Source organism: Pleurodeles waltl, chromosome 10 (assembly GCF_031143425.1).
Source record: "Pleurodeles waltl isolate 20211129_DDA chromosome 10, aPleWal1.hap1.20221129, whole genome shotgun sequence".
NCBI lineage: Eukaryota > Metazoa > Chordata > Amphibia > Caudata > Salamandridae > Pleurodeles > Pleurodeles waltl.
This window is the reverse complement of record NC_090449.1, coordinates 619,510,325-619,531,476: the sequence shown is the minus strand read 5'-3', so window position 1 is coordinate 619,531,476 and position 21,152 is coordinate 619,510,325.

The following is a 21,152-nucleotide window of genomic DNA, read 5'->3' as shown; positions in this document are numbered from 1 at the left end:
AAGATTACAAAAGTTTGATCTCAATAACAGAGTCATCGAGTCAACAGTGAGCGGAGCCACAGGGCGAGCTTTAAGGGAAATGACATGCCTTGGAAGGAAATTACCCACATATATCAGAAATGGTTGAGGGTACTTTAGATTCATATTGATGTGATTCAGGACCATTGGTAGGCGATGTGCTTGCCCTATTTGGGAATCCATATCCCAATCGGCTAAGTCCAGGAATACCTTTTGGAACAGCCTTACTATAAACAGCTTTGGGTCATCCCCTTCTCTTCCCTCAGGCACCCTAAACACCCTCAAACTATTTTGAAGCTGTCAGGTTTCCATATCTTTAACTTGGTTTGAATCAGTTCCAGTCGCCTCTCCTGATATCTCGCAGATGTAACGGTGGCAGCTCTCACTTATTTGGCTCCAGCCACCCGCTGCTGGAGCTCAGCATTTTCAGTTGCAAATACTGTTACCTTCACAGCCACCTCTTCTAATCATTGCTATGCGTCATCAAAATGCAAAAATGACGCAAATGCGGCGCAAAAAAAGTATAAATGTGGGCCTATAAGACTTAACATTGTAATTGAAGGGTAAGTATATAATTATTGTTTTAAAACCTTGAGCATAATATCATACAGAATACTAATTTGTAGCACATGGTAGATTAGGTAGCATATGTGTGAGTGGTTACTAACTACCCAATTTCCAGTACACAAAAGCCCAAGCCAAACTTCCTGCAACTCCTTCTTTTACTAACACCATGGATAAAGGACATAGTCACAGTTACCTAATTTTGGATGGAACATAAATGCAGATTCAGCAACTTCTTTTGCAAAAACAAAAACAGGATGCAGCACAGAGGCAGATGGCTTTGGAACAGGTGCATAATAGAAGAAGACACAGACTTCACCGTTCATACCTAAACCCATTAAACATTCCCAGAATATGTATTTTGAACCTGTATTCACTGTGCATGGCCAGCATGCAGCATCTAATTAGTAGTATTGATGATGCTTTAAATCTAAATATTTGGATTTTCAGTGCCATCACCGCCAATCAATTGTTACCAATAGTTAATCTACTTGCAAGTGGCTCTTTTCAGGCTCAGTTAAAACATTGCATGGCATGGCACAGCCTACTTTCAGCAAAGTTCTCAGGCAGGTACTCACTGCAATAGTGAGATTATCCTCTCAGTATATTGTGTTGCCAACTGAAGATCATGCAGTTACTGCAATCAAACACATTGCTCTATAGCAGGATTCTCTAATGTCATTGGTGTATTGGATGGCACACTGTGGCACTAATGGCACAATGTCCCACAGACTGCATCCATAGAAACCGGAAAATGCATCACACAATCAGCATGCTAGTCATTTGTTATGCTCACTTAGGGGCAAATTTATACTCTGTTTGCGCCGGAATTGCATCGTTTTTTTTTACGCAAATCCGACGCAAAGCTAACTCCATATTTATACTTTGGCGTTAGACCCGTCTAGCGCCAAAGATCATGGAGTTTGCTTCATTTTTTTGCGTGGACACCTACCTTGCGTTAATGATATGCAAGGTAGGCGTTCCTGTCTAAAAAATGACTCCAAGGCATGTGCGCCTTATTTAAACTCCCGTGCAAAAATGATGCACGGGAGTGGGTGGGTCAAAAAAAATGACGTCCAGCCGCTTTTGCGTCATTTTTTAACGCCTGGTCAGGGCAGGCGTTAAGGGACCTGTGGGCTCGGAAGGAGCCCAGAAGTGCCCTTCCATGCCCCCAGGGACACCCCCTGCCACCCTTGCCCACCCCAGGAGGACGCCCAAGGATGGAGGGACCCATCCCAGGGAACTTAAGGTAAGTTCAGGTAAGTATATATATTTTTTATTTTGTGGCATAGGGTGGCATGATTTGTGCCCCCCTACATGCCACTATGCCCAATGATCATGCCCAGGGGACATAAGTCCCCTGGGCATGGCCATTGGGCAAGAGGGCATGACTCCTGTCTGTGCTAAGACAGGAGTCATTTCAATGGGGGTTGGGAGTCAAAAAAAATGGCGGAAATCGGGTTGAGACCAATATTTTGCCTCAGACCTGACTTGCCCCATTTTTTGACGCCCAAGCTCCATTTTCCCCTACGCCGGCGCTGCCTGGTGTGGGTCATTTTTTTTTACGCACACCAGTCAGCTGCGCCGGCTAACGTCATTCCATAAATAAGGTGCCCGCATGGCGCTTTGGAATGGCGTTAGCCGGCGTTAAAGTTTTTGACACACAACTGCGTTGGCGCAGTTGTGCGTCAAAAAGTATAAATATGGCCCTTAATTACTACACATTATACAACATGGTTTCCTGTCTCAACAAATAATTTAACAATTTAATGAACAGTAGAATGCCATATGCAAAATAAAAATGTATTTATACCTTTCATCAAAGTGTAACAACATAGATGAGAACATGATGTTTATAAGTCACAAATAGGACATTGTAGGACTTGTAGTTAGTTAACCTTCATTTCTACAGACCTCAGGCATTTGTATTTAGCTATGATGGCATACATGTTCTTTATTTGCACGTGACTTTGGCTATCTATTAAGAACTTGACTGATGACACCCTTAGCTGATCCTTTAACAAGAGCAGAATGGGCATGCAACTAAGCCCACATCCGAACTCGGAATAATACAGAACGTACATTTGGATTATTGAAGGCACATTTTCGATATCTACATTGGGCAGGCGGATGTCAGTCATATTGTAAAATACTTTGTGAGATATTAATGGCTTGTTGCCTTTTGCATGGTATTGTAATTTCAAGACACGTACCCATGGCAGAGGAAGGTGAGAATTGTAATGGTAACATCAGTGTAAGTGAAGGCCAATCATAGGATGGTCAAGGACAACAACAATTGGATGTGAATACTGTTGGAATAAGAGATGGAATGGTAAATAACTATTTTTAGTTTCTTGTTCATATATCTTAACACTGACACAGATGTAAATATTGCTGTTTTGGTTTATTTGAATGTTTACAGTCAGTTTTGTTAATCTGTTTCAGATACTCATCTGTTTTATTCCTGGATGTTTTTAAACTTTTAAAAGCTATTTGACAAAATATAAATAATTATGGATGTCTTAAGCCCAAATATTAGCTGTACTTGAAGATACATTTCTAAAAAATGTATTTTAGAATCTTTTGAATAACAAACATAAATAGTCAAAAATAAGTCTTCTATGTATCGTATATTAGGTGGTTCATTTGGTAGTAGGTGGGTGATAGTATTCTGGGCGTTGCATAGTATGCACAGAACTTCTGCTTAGGCGAATTGGGTACCCTTGCTTTAATGCCTGTGTGGGCGATGGTGTTGATTGCAGTGGAGATGCTGTTCTACTACAATGTTCAATGTCGTGGAGGACCAGATGTGATGTAGGCAATATTGAATTTTAAATCCATTCCAAAATGTGTATGTGAGCATTTATTACAAGAGTTTGTATTGTGTCCATCTGCATGGTGATGTAGAATAGCACCTTTGACCCTTTGTTATTTTTTGTGTACCATTCCTGATTGCAGATACTAAGGGGCATATTTAAGAGCCCCCAGCACCATTCCAATGCAACATTAACGTCATTTTTTTTACGCTAATGTGGCGTTAGAAGGCCAAAAATGCCAGGCTATATTTACAAAGTGGAGCAATGCATGTTGCAATAGGAGGGTTGTAAAAATGGCGCAAAGAATCTAAGAGATTTCTTTGTGTCATTTTTTTCCAACACTTTTAATGCCTGCTGAGAGCAGGCGTTAAAAGGAGGCTTCCATTGGTTACAATGTGCCTCTGGGTGCTTTGTAGGATCAGCATCAAAACGTTTGATGCTAATGCTGCAAACCACCGTACTAGCATAAAAAACTCTGACACTAGTCCCCTACCTACCTCCATGGTTCACCGTATTTTAAATATGACGCACACATGATGGTGTTAGGGGGGTGCTATGGGGTACAAGAAAATTGGCGCTGCACTTTGTGCAGCACCAATTGTCTTGAAATATGCTTCTAAGACCATTATAGTACACCGATTTTCTCTGTCAGCATCCATTGGATAACTGTGTACAAGCTGTGCTACTCTTTGTTAAGTTCGATGCTTAAGGGCAGAGAAATCCTGTTTTGCAGTAGCAAAAGCAAGTCCTGTAATGAATCCCTTATTTCTGTTAAGCACCTAGTGAGGCAGCACTACTTGTAGGATTTGCAAATAAAGTATGATGTCCTGCCTGTAATGATTCTAGTCGGGTCACAATACTTTCTAATTCCTGAGCGATATTATATGTTGCTTGGCTAGAGGGTTGATCTTGACTTGGCTCTTCAAATATTCATATGCAGTATCAGGAATACATATTTCTGATTCGGCTGAGTGTTCTATATGTGTAATTTGTTCAGACTCATCTGAGTCATTTGACATATTTTACTATCACATTCGACTTAGTTTGTTTCATGTTGACAGGAGGTCTGACATGTTGACAATACTATGACAATGGTGTTGTTACAGCTGCTACTGTTGTCACTGTTGAATGTAACACACGTAGTCATATAACACACATGTAATCATTTCAGTACATGTTGTTTTAGAGCATCAGTGCCTAGGAAAGGAGATAGTTGTTGGAATTGCATACCTTCTGCAGTGAATATAAGCACACACGAAGCTTCAGTTGTGGTAGTGGTTAATGAGTGTTAGGAAGTTGATTCTTTCTTCTGTTATTCTCTTAGATCTGTTCCTCTTCTTGGACGACAATGTGCAGGCACTGTTGTGCTAGAAGAAACAACATACTGTAATTTTCATGAGCATCAGCATGCGCACCTGAGATGATGTCTTAGTGTATTAGGTACTTAGTAAGAAAATAGCAATCTATATTAATTTAGCTGCGACAAATACATTGTTATATGGGTTACAGTTTTGACACGTGGCTTGTAAGTTAATACATTTCATTAATTTATACAGTATGAAAAGTAACCCTGAAAATACAAACTTAAAACCAATTTCCCTAGAAAGAAACTAATTAAAATGTTGACATTTGTGTTATTTATTAAGTAAATGTACATAGTACAAAACATTACGGTTCTCAAAAAACGGTAGAGGTGCTATTATGTAAAAAGCAGAAAAACAAAGCCAGCTTTGTTAAAGGTCTTCTATAACCGCTAAAAACAATATATAATCCAATTAAATATCACAACAATGACCATTATATACATACAATAGTACTCCAATTGGGTCCTAACTAATATTGTTGAAAAATGCCATTGCAATCAAACAATATGCAATAATACTAAAATGAAAAGGGTAAACAGCCTATTTTACCTCCTAACACAGGTAGATATTTCACACATGATACATATAGCATACGCTCAGTGTGTCTTGCTTTACATTTCTTATAAGTGGCACAGATTAAACATTACACTTACCAGGATATGTTTCTCCACCTGCTTCAACCTCTTTGGGCAAGCCATTCAAGGTAGTAAGTATACTGACTGTTTATGCCTTCTCCCTTGGTTCAAGGTGCTGCGTTGGAGTTAACCTCCATCTGTGGCCAAAGATTTTCTCTGATGTTTCTATAATGTTCCAAAAAGTGTACTAAACATTTTCTTGCACTCATCGACTGATCTAGCAGTAGAGGAGACAGAATTAGCTTTATCATTCGTGGCTAAGCACGTAATTTATCACTAATATTTGCAATTAAATGCCCCATTAAGTTTTCTTCGTCTTTTACCACTTATTCAGATAAATGTTTAAGGGGCAGATTTAAGAAAAGTGGTGCTGTACCTAGTGCAGCACCACTTTCCTTGCACCCCTTAGAGCCCCTCTCCTCCCACCATGTGTGTGTCGTATTTAAAATATGGCACACCATGGCACAGGGTAGGGGGCAATAGCATAATTTATTGTACGCTTTTGATGTTCTCTGGAAGAGTAGTGCCAAAATGTTGGCGCTACTCTTGCAGAATAGTGAAGAGCCCATTTTAAATAATGGTATGCCCCCTTTTAATGCTTGCTCTGAGCAGGCGTTAAAAGTGCAGAAATAAAATGACGAAAGGAAATATCTTAGATTTCCTTGCAACATTTTTTCGGCCCCCCGTAACAGGGGAATGCCCCCCTTGCATACATTATGCCTGGCGCAGGCATAATGTGGCACAAAGGTTTACAAAGTGACGCAATGCATGCACGCCCACAGCAACATCCCCTTCCATGCAAAGGGCTGCGTGTGAAGGGGCCGTATCTACAAGGTGGTGTTAAGCCACAAAAAGTGGCTTAATGCCTCCTTTTAATAACAGAGCAGGGCATTGCGCCACCGGGGTGTCACAAAAAGTGATGCTCCAGTGGCACTAGGGGCTCTTAAATATGTCCCTTGGTATTCATTGTTAACTCTGCATTCAGTAGCACTACATTAAGGGGCAGATTTAAGGAAAGTGGCACTGCACCTAGTGCAGCGCCACTTTCCTTGCGCCCCTTAGCGCCCCCCACTGTCACCATGTGTGCACCGTATTTAAAGTACGGTGCACCATGGCACAGGGTAAGAGGCAATAGCATCATTTTGTTTGATGCTATTGATGTTCGCTGCAGGAGTAGTGTAAAAAATGTGGCACTACTCCTGCAGAGTACTTAGGGGCCCATTAAAAATAATGGTATGCCCCCTTTTAATGCCTGCTCTGAGCAGGCGTTAAAAGTGCAAGGAAATCTCTTAGATTTCCTTGTGCCATTTTTTCAGCCCTCCTATCGGGGGAACGCCCCCCTTGCCTACATTATGCCTGACACAGGCATAATGTGGTGTAAGGGTTTACAAAGTGGCACAAAGCATGCATTGCTCCACTTTGTAAACATGGCGTGGGATAAATGCCACTTAAGCGCTGCCTTAGCGTAAAAAAAGGATGCTATGGCAGCGCTAAGCTGGAGTTAGGGGCTCTTAAATCTGCCCCCAAGTCTTCTAAATGGTTGTATGTTAAAATATCAGCTGAAACAATATTGTTCTTCAAAAATATTGTAGGAAATATATCGACAATACAAATATTGTGAAAGTAAACATATATAAGTATAGATTTACTATTCTTACCTTCACATCTACATATGTTCAAAGTACACATATGTGGAGCATGGATGACAATTCATCGAAATGCCTGGGGTAGCAGAAGTGACATCACATGCCATTTGACCTCCACTTTCACTCACAGACACATACACATGGATTCCACTTACATACACTATGTCAGTCAGTCAGTCAACATTCTTTATTTGGCAAATTACCATAAAAGCACAGAATTCATTACACATAATATTATTTTATGACATAATTCTTAAAATATAAAACAGCAATAATAAAATACCTCATCTATATTGGTTACAAACTTACTTCAAATTCATGAATTCCATATTCACATAAAATGCAGAAAACCACAGCGTAGTTCTCATACACTCTGTCTCACATAAACACACTCTCACTCGCAAGCACACACACAACATACGTTTAAAAGCAGTTTTTACTCACCTCACCTGCCACAGTAGGGCATATTCCAGCTAATTATATTCCATTTCAATTACACTAACAGTGAATAATATATTAATATTCACTGTTAGAGTAATAAAAAATTGACAGAAAAGAAAGACAGGAGAGCCCCAACTGACGTCTAAAAGGACGAGCTGCCACTGTGTTCTTGGCACTGAATTTGCCACCTCTGAGGCCACGGGTCGCAAAGGCAGTGCTAGGGGTAGCAAAGGGCAAGCCTGGGGTGGCAGCTGCGACCCCTGGCAACCCCTAAATGATGTCCATATGGAGAATAAAGAAGATTACATCTATATTACTTATCTGTACTTGCCTTCAAGATAGTTAGATGTCGAAATTCGTATTATGATAATTTTTGTAGTATGGTGTTAAAATACTCTTATAGTATACCTCTCTCAGAGAATAGTATTCTATTAGAGCACCTCAAACTACCGTTCGATCTTCAGGGCATGAAAACATGTACATTTGGCACTATTTTTTTTCTAATTTAAAAACATTCAGGGGCACGACTACTAACATTTCACGCATCCCGGTGCACCAAGGAAACTTGCTGCACTGTGTGATAGGGAGAGAGCAGAAATGTTCCATATTTGCAAAGATATGGAGCATTTCTGCACACTCCTTGCCACTGGTGTTCTGTGTGCTGACTAGTGCCAGTGCGGACACCCCTGCTTCATAGTACAAGAGTGTCTGTGTTATGGGTAGGATTGTTTTTGTGCAGAAACAGGCACTGTTCTGCACAAAAACAATCTTTAGAGGCATATTCCTCTTTTTATGCATGTTGCAGAATACAGCACCCATGGAACAGGGATGTCACAAAGAAAAAGAAAAATATTTCTCCTTGTTACACGCCTTTCGGTTAGGCCCCCCATTTTGGTGCAAACACGCATCTATGTCTTTGTAAATCTGGGTTTGCATCAAAATACATGAGTGAATGCATGAAAATGCCCATGCTCCACCCATGTAACGCCTACCCGATGCAAAGTAACTCATGGCAGGAGTATGCACTATCTTGCATAACTTTGTATTTACTCACCACACAAAGCCACTCATTGTGGCTTTGTGTGGCTTAGTATATGCCGAGAATGATTTTCCGTCAGGGTTGCACCACAAAAGAGACTCAACTCTCACACAAATTCATAGTACATAGCGGCTTCAGTGTTTAATTAGCTTGGTATAAACAAATACCAGGGAGAAGACAGTTGATTTTCAGTAAGCAACTCAAGTAGCTGATGATCTTACTAAAGAAACATGGGGGCTTATTTCTGGGGAATCGACATAGGGCAGCACCGCAAGTCTTCTTGCTGTGCTGCCCTACACCAATGTGAAAGGGCAGGAATGCCCCATATTTATGCAATACGGTGCATTCCTATCCTTTCCCCCTCCTCTGGTGCACAATTGGCTGCCTAGCACCAACGCAGGTATGCTTGCACCATGGTGCAAGAATGTCTGTGTTGCATGCAGGATTGATTTTGTGCAGGAAGGGGCAGGTGTTTTCACCTGAACAGGTGTTTTCCTCTATGTGTGCTGCAGAATGCAGCAAACATCGCAAGAGTGAAAAACGAAGAGAAATATAAATATTTCTCCTTATTACGTCTCCCCTGATAAGCAGATGAAAATTAAAAGAGGTACAGATGATAGGGGATTCTTTTAGTCCACTTCATATGGGCATGGGTTAACACGAAGCAGGCGGCAGAAGGCATTTTCAGATTCTATGACATTATGCAAGACTATGGTCAATTTCAGTTGACAGCAGCTACTAGGAAGTGCATGGAGCCGGTGAACCATAGTGGGTTTGCTATATGGTTACAAAAACATTGATAATCATAATATCATCTTTCTTAAACTTCTATTGAAACAACAAAAAGACCTGCTGCAAAAATATTGTCATTCAAAAAAATGGAAATCATTTTCAATACATATCAAAATAATGATTACACACTAGAACTAAGGTAGAACAGCAAATGATATTGTTAGCAAACATCAAGAAGCCTAGTATCATAATGGATATTATAAAATACTTAAAAACATAAATACACTAAATCACAATATAACAAGTGCATTGCTCAAAACGACATAGCAATCCAACCTACAAAAAAATAACAATTACATGTGTGTGTTTCTTTTATAACAATACCTGAAAACACCTATCTAGAACTACAACCAGTCAAGTTCGAAGGCAAAACGATTAACAAATATGAAAATAGGAATACTTCAAAAAGAGTATAATTACATAACATAAGAAAAACACAGATCGCTGCACAACTAGCCTACAGCAAAGGAGACTGACAATGCTGGAGTGGAAGCCCTTCAGCACCTATTCCATCAATCTACCTGAGGAAACAAACTGCATCCTGAAAATGAGTACGCTTATCAGCTAACTTTAACTAAAACAGGTTAACATAAAGCATCACCTATTTACAAAATCAAAAACAATTATATTAAAACTAATGAAAAGCATATTTTATGTCTGGCATTAGCCAAAGCTTTGTGTTCTTAATAAAACTAAATAATGATATACTTACAGGGGCTTTCAGTTAGAAACTTTATCTACAATTTTGTTGTTGAGTTGTTAATATTTTTATTCCACTCATTACAGAACGCAGCTTGGGGCAGTGGGTCTTCCCAATTCAGTTAGTGGGTAAGTTCACTCGGAGCAATTCAGGTCTTTCACAAGGAGCACATTTGCACACAAAGTAGTTTCTTTCAGTGTAAAGGACTGCAATGGCAATGTGTACTTTTTGAAACGCAAAACATTGTTTCCTTTTTTCCATTTTTTTAAATATTGGCAGGGGGTTGGAAGCTCCCATAGCAATGTTTTATAAAAACCAGAGCAAAACAAAATAAGTATTGATCAAGACGAAAAGGCTTGCAGCCAACACAGACCGATTGGCTTGGTCACTTCTTGTTTTGCATATTCTCAATACAGAACTGAACATTTGAAACCAGAAAAATGGACCTAAAGGGAAGAGAAAAACCATGAAGTTCTGCACAAACCAAGAGGAAGTCTACAAGGAATACAATGATTGTAAGTATGAAACATTAATCACTAAAAATTATTTTGTCTTGACATTTAAACCTTATTTAATAATAAAATAAAAACACTACATTTTACTTTCTCATTTTTATATCATTCACAGATTCCAAAATGTCCAGTACCACCACGTACAACAAAAGAAATCCATGCTAAGCCATAAGGGTTACACATACACTAAAGAGAGCATTACCAAAGAAAATAATGAAAACACTCTAAATTCTACTTTAATGGCTATTATGGTTCAACAAATATCATTGATGACACTGCTGCAAACGTAAAAGAACATAATCACCTTCCAAGTAAAACTAATGCACAAGTTTGTATCATAGTGCAAGACTTAAAAGAAGCTAGCACTAACTTTTCATCCCCAACAGGAACATGTCTAAAACATTAGGTCCAGCTGAACAAACAGCCAGGTCACAAAAAGTTGTCACAAATGGGGCATTGTGACCTGTCTCTTATTTGGTGACAAGACTTATGTCCTAATAAGTCACATTGCAAAATTTCCAGTCGCAGGGAGTTCAAGAACAAAGAACAAGGAATAATCATTAAGCAGGTTGCTATTTGGGACCCCGATGATTGAATCGAACTCTAACATTGGCCTACAAGAAACAGCAGGCCACTATCCCCATAGTTACATTCCCATCTGGTGCTTGTTATAAAGTGGATTATTAGTAAGGGCAGGTAGGTACCTACACTTAGCAATAGGCCACAAACCTCCACTAGGTCCAGATAAAGTCTAAATAAAACTCTCCTTGCACAGCAATTGGTAGCTTGGCTGACAAACAGTTAGGCTTAACTTAGGAGACAGGTGTGTAAAACATTTAGGGCCTGATTCTAACTTTGGAGGACGGTGTTAAACCGTCCCAAAAGTGGCGGATATACCACCTACCGTATTACGAGTTCCATAGGATATAATGGACTCGTAATACGGTCGGTGGTATATCCGCCACTTTTGGGACGGTTTAACACCGTCCTCCAAAGTTAGAATCAGGCCCTTAATATTAACAAAACAGTGAATAAGTAAAACATAACACACAATAAAAATCCAACACCAATTTATAAAAATAGGAAATATTTTTATCTTTAAAATGACACGAAAAAAACAAACATCCAGTGTAGGGAACCGGAGATATGAGTTTTTAAATATAACATGAAAAAAATGCTTTCTAGTGCCTTAAAACGCAAAAGCGTAAACTGGGGACATCTTGTCACACTCGACCGGGGAAAAGTCAAAAGTTGAGGCTGATCATGATGGAGCCCTGCTTAGATACACTGAGTGGGAGGCCTTGGTCAAAGTTTGACCTTCATACTTAGAACTTTTTCTCATACTTTTTCTTTCATCATCGGGTGAGGCTCCTCTTCAGGCCAGTATCAGATGTGACGACAGGGGCTTTCTTCAGCGCGGGGTCCCAGTCAACTCCTGGAAGTCTTGCCCATGGGGAAAAGCTGGAGAGCTGCAGCAGGACGAACCTGAATTTCGGGTCAGGTCACTGTTTGACGTCGCCATCTTGACTCTCGTCGACAGGTCGGTCACCTTAAGGAGCTTTTTTCCAAAGTTGTTCCAAACTTTTGGATCTTCTTCCAGAAGTACTTTTTGGGTCCTAAAGTCTCCACAAACTTGATCCAAGGCTCCGGAAGCTCTGAGTTGCTCCTTGGATGTTGGAACTACAGTTCCTAGAATGCACCTGGTCAGAATCCTCAAATGGCCCCTGGATGTGTGTCAGCTGGGCTATTCTTGCAGGACTTAATGCAGGGGACTCTGATCAGCTCCTTTGTGCCTGTTGCACACAGGGAGTCCACTCCTGGAGTTGCAGAAGCAAAGAAAAGTCCTTATCTTGTTGAAACCCTAAGAATGCAGCTAGTGCAGTCCTTCTGCAGTATATTTTTCCAGCCAGGATTTGAATTGTGGAGCATCTCTGCCATATTTATCCTTACACCTGGTGGTTGGGAAGCAGAGGGTGCTTCTGTCCGATAGTGTACAGGCCACCACCCTCTTGGGTGACCATTTTGTGGGACGTGTGGCAAAAATCAATCCCAGGGATTGATCTGGCTGAGTCTAGCCACTGGTGTGGCTAATTTCTCTTAACACACCCCTTCTATACCCTCTCCTAAACTAATCAGTGGGGCTCCCAGCTGTCTGAGAATTTAGGAAATGGGGGAGGTCCAGTTTCTGCACCAAGTGGCTTTCCCTCCTTTGAAGACCAGTTTGGCTACTCTTCCCCCATCCTGCTCTTCCATCTGTTGTAACAGTTCTCTGTCCCCCAGATGCTTCATTTTTGTCAGCCCAGGTCACTCACACCTGATTAAGGTAGCCTGCTCAGGCTGCCAGAGGCTGACCACTCAGGAAAGGGCCCCACAGGGTGGAATTTGGTAACTTTCAGAAAGAGTTCTAAAACTCTTTCCCTGTGCTAGTTATATTGAATTCAACACTGCCAAATTGTTAGATTTAGTATAACATTTAATTTGGTACCAAACATCCTATATTTAGCAGGGGATATTTATCTCTATTGAAAATAAGACTTTATTATTTTTAAACAAACTCTTCATTGTTAGCCTATAGGACCCTTTGACTGAAATGAGGAAACTAATTTGGCTGTTTTTTCATCACCAGGGCTTCTAAAATAATTTTTTGAGGTCCCTGCTTATATTTACACTGCAACCAACCCTGGAGGCACATAGGGCAAACCTTAATGGTGACATATATGTAAAAAAAGATAGTTTAGGACTGTGAAAGTACTTTTAATTCCAAAGTCGCATTTGGGGTTAACTTTAACTTAAACACAGCCAGCAATGCAGGCCTGCCTTTAACATGACACTGGACACTACAGCAGTGTACCTATGGGTACACTATCTATACTGGGGTACGTAAACCTGCATGCCCTAACACATATCATGGGAGGTGCTTACAGGTAGGTTGTCAGAGCCAATTATAATTAGGTCTCATTTGCATATCCTTTTTATACAGAGCACTGGCCCTGGTACTGGCCAGCAGTGCCCAGGGGACAGTCAGAGTCTGTAGGCACCAGTATCAGCCCAAAAGTTTGTGGGTGACCAGGGCAAAAAGGATGACTTTCTCACAGTGCTGCTGTAAAAACAAAATCCCATTTGGGAAAACCTCACTTGGAGCAAGGAGTGTTCTCTTGGACAGAGGTCACCCGACATCATTCACAAGGGGAACACCTTCCTCTTTGCGGATCAGTTACCATCGTCTTTGAGGTATCAGTAACTAATCAATGGCTTGCAACTGCAATTGGGTTCACAAACCATTGATTCTCTCCATACAGAGGAGGGACACTCCTTTTATGCCCCATGCTAGTTGTGATTTGGCATGAGTCACTAAAATCATTTTGTGAGTCAGGAAGGATTTTCTGACTCTCAAAATTGTTTTAATATACGCCTATAAGCTTCTTTGTGTTTCCAAACCTTGTGATTTTGCAAATTGCAATGCCTGTGATTGCAAAATGCCTTTATACATCTGGCCCTCTATTCTTAACTTTCCGGAGGAAATAATGGGGCAGTTGTCCCCAATGCCAAAAATAGAGATATAAATTACTGGAAGCAGAAAAAAACGATATGGCAAGCCACTAGAGCCACAAGAAGATTTGAGGAGCTAGACCTACCACCTAAAAATAACACACAAATGAGAAGTTAATTTGTCATGATAATGAGAACAATCAATAAAGAGTAATTTTTCCTGCACAGCAAACAAACATAATAACCCTGGCACAATGCACAGAATTTTTAAATCTGGTCCGATACTCTCTCTCTCTCTCTCTCTCTCTCTCTCTCTGTATATATATATATTGACGTGGGTATAATTATTAATGTTTATATTAAGTATATTGGATTTTAACTTGATAATATATACAGATATTTTATCCCAATGTCACAATGAATAATTTATAATTTAATAATTTTACAACTTTAGAATTTTGTAATAAGCTTTTATCTGGTGGACAGTAACATCAAGATTAATCCTTTTGACTAAATGTTGATATAAAGAATTTTACGTGAGATTTTTAACGAACTTTGGGACCAACAAGTTGCTAATTTCTATGTATTGTAATTGAATGTGCACTTTAAAGATGGCCGCTACAATATGTGCCTTTGTTGAATGAAGTAGGCCTTGTCTGTTGTTTATGTCTATGATTTACTTGGGTTATTTATGTGGAGCACTTTAGTAATGTTGTATCCATGAGTAAGGCTGTTGCCGAAACACGTTGGATTTTTGTGCTGAAATAAACTGAATTTTCACAATGGAGGTGTCCTGGTTCTCCTGGTATTGAAGGGAGTGTTGAACGTTATATTAGGGCCTCTCGGAGCCCACCTGGGACCGCTGTGTTGTGCACCTGCATTCCGGAACTTGTGTACGAAATATATATATATATATATATGTATATATATAGATATATATAGATATATATATATATATATATATATATATAGAGAGAGAGAGAGTGCACAGAATTTTTAAATCTGGTCTGATACTCTCTCTCTCTATATATAGATATATATCTATATATCTATATATATATATATATATATATATATATATAGAGAGAGAGAGAGAGAGAGTATCGGACCAGATTTAAAAATTCTGTGCACCCTCTCTCTCTCTCTATATATATATATATATATATATATATATAGAGAGAGAGAGAGAGAGAGAGGGTGCACAGAATTTTTAAATCTGGTCCGATACTCTCTCTCTCTCTCTCTCTCTATATATATATATATATATATATATAGATATATATCTATATATCTATATATATACATATATATATATATATATATATATATATATATATATATATAGAGAGAGAGAGAGAGTATCGGACCAGATTTAAAAATTCTGTGCATTGTGCCAGGGTTATTATGTTTGTTTGCTGTGCAGGAAAAATTACTCTTTATATATATATATCCATATACCAAAGTGCAATGTGTACAACACCACACAATCCCAGGAAGTCAAAAATAATAGCGCATTAGCAGGATGGCATAATCCCTTCCAAGAACCACTTGAAAGGAACTACCCTATGTCCATTCACGGAAATCTTCAAACAGTAATCTAACTATCAAGAACTAAGCTAAAGACAGATCCTAGCTCAACAATTACAGACTCGAGTATCCTCAAAGACTCTCTAAATAGGTGTCATGCTAGATGCCAAAGTCCTACTTTTCCCAAACGTCAAAGAAGTACATTACCTAGAGTCTACTTTACCATATACCTATTAAATCACCATACTATGCAAACTAACAAAATAATCCATGCAAAATTCCTATATAAATAGGTACTTTAAAAGTGCTAAAATAAAAATGTCTTTTGTAGAAAAAAAATATTTAAATGGAACCCAAAATTAAAAACCAGAATGATGTAAAATAAATAAATATATTTAATGATTTTAAAATATTAAGATCCAAAATACTTCTAATAGTTTGGAGTGATTACAGGGGGACCTATCTGTGTTTGTGGAAATGTGTATGGCTTTTGTTTGACCCACGTGGGTACAGATGGATGTAGTGATCTGTATGCTACTTCTACTGAGACCTTCTGCCTTCTACCTGCACATGTGATCCCTAAAATAACAGGTCTAAGCTACGAGCTGACTAGCCCTTCATGTTTTTGTCTCACTTTGAAACGAGACTAAAACTTTGTGGGTAGGCAAATTAAACCTTACTAATGCCTCACCATGGTAGCATGGATTTACTCACTAGGATTTTTGCACATTTAGGCCCATATTTAAAAGAAAATGAGGGAGCGTGACGCTGTGCCAAAATTGGCAGCGCCGTGCTCTGTCATTTTCATAAAGCAGGGATGCACCGGATTTAATTGAATATGGTGCACCCTTGTGTTGTCCCATGTGATGGTGCTAAATTAAGCTGCCTGCGCCAACACAGGCATCCTTGCACCATCGTGCAAGGATGTCTGCGTTGAGGAGTTTGTTTATGTGTGGGAATGTGTCCCTTACTGCACATAAACAATCACTAGTGGTGATTTGGCACTTCACTGTGTGCTGCAGAATGTAGCACATAGAAGTGTCAAAGCGTCATTTTGAAATGACTTTTTTATGTGCGGAAAGGGACACCTTCCCCCACATAAACAATCTTGTTTGGCATTTTGCTCTTTCTATGTGTGCTGCAGAATTCAGCACACATAGAAAAAGCAAAAAATGAGGTGGAATAAAAGTATTCCTCCACGTTGCGCCTTGCTAATGCCACCCCTGGGATGGCGTTAGATTTTAGCGATGCCTCAGGTTTACGACATCCCATAAATCTGAGGCAGCGCCAAAATGCAATGGGTGTTTCTGTGGCACAGCAACACCCATTGCACGCCCCTTCCATGCAAAGGCCTGCGTGTGAAGGGGATGTATCTACAAGATGGCCTTGTAAATAGGGTGCAGGGCATAGTGCCACTGGAGCGTCACTAAAAGTGATGCTCCGGTGGAGCTAGGGTCTATTAAATATGCCCCTTACTGTGCTTGGCAGGGGGCTCTTCAGAACCTCCTCGTTGTGGCATTATGATCCTGACTGGCAGTGTGATTACCAAAAATCCAGAAAGCTCGGGGTTGTCTGAGGACATTAAGAAAGTTATTACATTTAAACACTGAAGGAGAAATCTTGGAGCACACCTTCTTAGAATAGCTTAAAAATATTTTCAGAAAGCTTTAGCCAAATGAAGCACAATGCTGGCAAGTAGGCCATGGGTATCACCAACGTGCATCCATTTAATGCTATAAACTCTAACACAATGGATCAAATGTAGATAGTAATGAAAATCAGTTATGGATTATTGTAATCCTTTGGGTGAAAACAATTTTCTCTGGTTTTCCAATTCAGAAGGAACAATCTCAAAGGTATCAAAGGGAAGTAAAAAATGGGCCATGGAAGATATGTATGCATGCACATTCATTTGAAGTCAAACACTACTTCTAGACCTGACTGTTACACTTCATTCAATTTCCAGAGCCTTCCCTTTGTGTGCTACGAAAAGAATCAAGTCGGAATGCACAGGTCTTACTTAGTTGAGCATTCTGGAAGGTAGTACTGCGTCTGTTGCCTTCCTTGTTGCCAAGGACAAACTGCGTTTTCAATATGAATTACTTCACTTTCTTGTTGCAGAAATACAATCGTCAAAGAGGCAATCCTTCATGTTTGCATCTTCCTGCACAATATCTGAAGGTGAGACTGCTGCCTGTAAAGGACTGAGACTGATGTTAATGACCAAATCAAAATCAAGGAAAGTCTTCAGTCTTCCAGTAGACGTCTATTGATAGACAACATATGCATTGTATGCTGCCAGGTGGAGAAGGTGGACAGCCAACTTCAGGTTTTATGAGATGCATGATATGGTTAAACTCCACCAATGTTCTTGTAATAACCAAGAGGCATATTGAAGAGCACCTAGCACCATTCTAATGCCACATTAGCGTCATTTTTTTATGCTAATGTGGCGTTAGAAGGCCAAAAAACCCTGCACAATATTTAAAAGGTGGTGCAATGCATGCATTGCGCCACTTTGTAACCCATTGCGCTACATTATGCCTACGCCAGGCATAATGTATGCAAAGGGGGCGTTCCGCCATTAGGGGGGGCCAAAAAAATGGTGCAAGGAAATCTAAGAGATTTCCTTGCATCATGTTTTTCAGCACTTTTAACGTCTGTTTAGAGCAGGTGTTAAAAGGGGGCATACCATTGAATACAATGGGCCCCTATGTACTCTGCAGGAGTAGCGCCAAAATTGTGGCTCTACTCCTGTTGAGTACATCAATAACATAAAACAAATGAATCCATTGCCCCCTACCCTGCGCCATGGTGGGCTGTATTTAAATTTTTTACTGGGCTGCAGCGTGCACTTGAGCAGACCAGAGGGAGACAGCTGTGTTGACTCGCTGCTATCGGACGATGACGAGAAGAGAACCCAGGTAAGTCGTCGTCTCTTTTGTTGTCGTTGTTTGTGCACACTAGTGCACAAACAAGGACTGGAATGGCACCTTTCGCCGCCTACGATCCTGGCTTGAATTCAGGCCAGGGGCGTAGGCAGTGAAAGCTGCCATTTGCGGCCCCTTGTGGACAGGCCTGCCCCCATGTGCACTGCACATGGGCAAGGCCGGTCCACAACAGGCCTGGCAAATTTGGCTGCCTATGGCCCTGGCCTGAATTCAGGTCAGGGCTGTACGCAGCGAAAGAAAGCTGCTGTTTAAGGCCTCTTATGCACCGGCCGGCCCCGTGTGCACTGCACACTGCACAGGCCGGTGCACAAGGGGCCTGAAACGGCAGCTTTCACTGCCTATGGCCCTCCTGAATACACCCATCTCAGAAGCGCTAAGGAGGGTTGGGCCTGGCTGACCAGACCTGACCCTGCTTAGCGCTTCTGAGATGGGCGCATTCAGGAGGACTTCGCGGGGCACAGAACTCCGGCTTCGCAGAATTCCAGGGAGTTTTTTTTCAACTCTGCTGAATTTCATGAAGCCAAACTCCATTCACTCCTCCCAGGCCTAATCAAGATCCTACACAACCATATTTTATGTTCCTAAGTGGAAAGAAAAACATGATTCTTCCTCTAAAAGTACACAAGAAACAATAGCCAATAATTGGTTTTCCATTTCATTACATGGTTCAGATTCACAACGTCATCTGCAGTTCTAAATGTTTGTTTAAGGTTGTAAATGGCTGCATTTAGAGTTGACATCTGTGATATCTATAAGATGTAAATATTTTTACTACTGTGGTATTGTCCATCACCATTGTGTAGAATTCCACAGAAGAAAACCCCACTCAAGCAGTGTGAGGCACATGGCATGGCTTCCCTTGAAAGTTTGTGACTATCCTAATCTGGCAAGCATTTGTTCATTCACAAATTCATTTGTCTCCTTTTCCATCCTTTATTCTGTCAGAGATTAACTAGAAAAAGGCTGCAGGTACTCCCCTTTCATGGTATGTAGGAGAATGGATCACTCACACACCCGGTGGCTTCCTCGCAAAGGCTTTTATCGGTTGGTAGATATATTACATTCTTGCCAAGTTCTATATTAAGTATTCCCCAGCTCGCTGATCCTCAACATTTTAAATTGCTCTGTAAGTCTTCATTCTTGAAATTGCTTGATGGCTGTTTATGTCAGGTATGGCACCTTTGAGAGCAAGAACCTACTTGTCTATGGGGTTTGCCTTGTGAAACGCTCTGCCTGGTGGTTTGTGGTTGAGTTGACACCTCCTGAGAATACATACCAGTTCAATATGCATTGTTCAAGAAGGTTTCAGGCGATGCCTTTGATCCTGGATACGTCAGACAACAGAACTGTACAGTAAGTAGAGACCTGAGTTAGACTGTCCCTGCCACGGAAGTGAAAATGCTGTCACAGCAGCCAAGTAGTATCCAGCTCCAAGAACAAACAACTATTGTTTTGCTTAGTGTTTTATGCACCTGCAACCTCACTATTCTGTTTGTCATTTGTGTACGCTTTGTATCAAGCCCAATAGTAGTGTAATTTCCAACGCGGTGTTTTTTGTTCATTTCAAGTTATAGAAGCTATACCCCTTTGATGCATATAAATAGATTTAACATTATATAATATGGCCTAATCCAGATACCCAGCTGCATGCATCAATTACTTGTTAGACGCACAAATGCATACACCACAGGATAGAGTCCTTTAGTGGCATCTGAAGGCAACGTAGAAAGTTTTATGTGAGTTCAAGATTTATATACTGCTACAAGAGCAAGTCAAAAGAATGAAATGCCTTTGCCCTAATATCTTTTAGCAGGGCGTCTGTGTTTGTTGGAAAACTGACTTTATTGGGATATTAGCTCGAGGCTGCCGTATTTCCGGCATAAAACAATGTTATAGCTGGTGTTTTACTTTATTACCTGGGCAAAGATGTCCTTAGTTCGAAATGGGACACTTTTGTAATGCTGTTTTCACATTGTTACTTGGTATAATGTAATACTGAAAAGAGGCCAGATTGAATTTGAAACAGAAGAGGTGAACTCAGGATATAGACCTTGGGCGGCCGACAGTATTTGTAATTCCACAGATGCATTCGTTCTCTGTTAAATAATGCATGATGTTCCAACTTGCGCGAGTATCAGTCAACGGTATATAAAGTATAAGGCACAAAAATGTCGACAGGTTAAATATATAGAGTTCCAAATGAGTGTCAGTCGGGGTAAGTGCCTTTGACCAGAGTTATAATTTCACATTCATTCGATGACAGAGGACCGCGGTGGAAGAGTAGAGTTATACAACTAGAGCCTTTTACATTTCCAAAACCAGAACATGCATTGTGTTAATGGAGCAAATGCACAAAAACATGTCAGTATGCAGCTGCTTTCTACCAAAACCAAATTGCTGAATGCAGTGCTTCAATCACCTATCAATTATCTCATTATTTTAATTCTACTTCCCTGACCCCGTCCTTGCATCAAGAAGTCAAACAGGGTAGAGAAATTCCACAAATCCTGACACAAGGAACCAAGGAGCCCAGCATAAAAATATCGCAGAACTTGAAGCAAGGAATCAAAGAGCCCCAATAATAAGCCTTAGCAAGGAGCATGTTGAGCCCCATTCCTGTGCCCACCTATTAGCATAGAATGACCACAGTGCATGGGC